The sequence below is a fragment of the Physeter macrocephalus genome, chromosome 17 (assembly GCF_002837175.3).
Source record: "Physeter macrocephalus isolate SW-GA chromosome 17, ASM283717v5, whole genome shotgun sequence".
Lineage (NCBI taxonomy): Eukaryota > Metazoa > Chordata > Mammalia > Artiodactyla > Physeteridae > Physeter > Physeter macrocephalus.
The window spans coordinates 38,990,867-38,992,336 of NC_041230.1; positions in this window are offsets into that span (position 1 = coordinate 38,990,867).

Below are 1,470 nucleotides of genomic sequence, written 5' to 3' on the forward strand. Positions count from 1 at the left end.
CCTACGCAACTCTCATTTTTTTAAGTATTAAGACTTAGAAAGCTAGGATGACACTCCTACAAAGAATTAGAAGTATGTGATATTCTGGTGTTTTCCTTCCTTTTGGAACCCTGTATTTAAACAAGACTTCTCTTTAAGTGTTGTTTAAAATTTAGGTCTCAAGTCTTCTGGCATCACCAGACTACCAAATCAAAACCCATGGCATAAATCAGGGCAGTATTTGTGTTTGTAATAATAAAAAAGCTTTCTGTGTACTCTGTAAGTATAATGCCTAGACAACACTTTCCCTTGCGTTGCACATCAACATAGAGCATTGTACATTACAATGAAATTTGCAACTTAAGGGTATTATATATATAAATACATATATACCTTTGTAACCTTTATACTGTAAATAAAAGAACTGCTTTTAGACTTGTTTTTTTTTTTTCATTTTTTAATGTTAAAATAGTTTCAAACTTACAGGAAAGGTTTAAGAACAGTACAAAGAACTCCTACATCCCTATCACCCAAATTTCCCAATTGTTAACATTTTACCACATTTGTTCCATTACCCTCTCTTGTCTTTTTCTGCCATGATGCTCATCAGCCTTAAATTCTCTAGTGTGTACTTTACAAACACAAGGACATTCTCCTGTATTGCCACCCTACAGCCCTCCCAATCAGGAAGTCAACTTTGGTACAGCACTACCACCCATCCACAGACCCCATTTAAGTGCTGCCAATCGTTCCAACAATGTCTCCTTTTCCTTTCTGGCACAGGATCCTATCCAGTATCACATGTGTTTGGTTGTCACATCTTGGCCTCTTCTGGTGACAATTTTTTTTTTTTTTTTTGCGGTACGCGGCCCTCTCACTGTTGTGGCCTCTCCCGTTGCGGAGCACAGGCTCCGGACGCGCAGGCTCAGCGGCCATGGCTCACGGGCCCAGCCGCTCCGCGGCATGTGGGATCTTCCCAGACCAGGGCACGAGCCCGCGTCCCCTGCATCGGCAGGCGGACTCTCAACCACTGCGCCATCAGGGAAGCCCCCTGGTGCCATTTTTAAACAGATTTAGGACAACTCCAAACTCTTAAAAACTTAGTTTCGGTTCTAGTTCTACCACTGACCATCTGTGTGATGGGAGCTTAATCACCGGATCAATCTGAGCTTTATCAAACTTTGAGTCACACAGAGGAGGGGCAAGTGAGAGATGGTTTCTCAAGAATCATGTTTGGAGATCAGTGCTCCATTTATTTCGGTATCAGTCACTTTGTATGATATCTCAGCAGAATGTTGCCCTGGCCCTACCTCTCCAAAATGTTACTCACCTGAACCTTGTTTTTTATAAATTTATTTATTTTTGGCTGCATTGGGTCTTTGTTGCTGCACGCGGGCTTTCTCTAGTTGCAGCGAGCGGGGGCTACTCTTCGTTGCGGTGCATGGGCTTCTCATTGCGGTGGCTTTTCTTGTTGCAGAGGCACGGGCACTA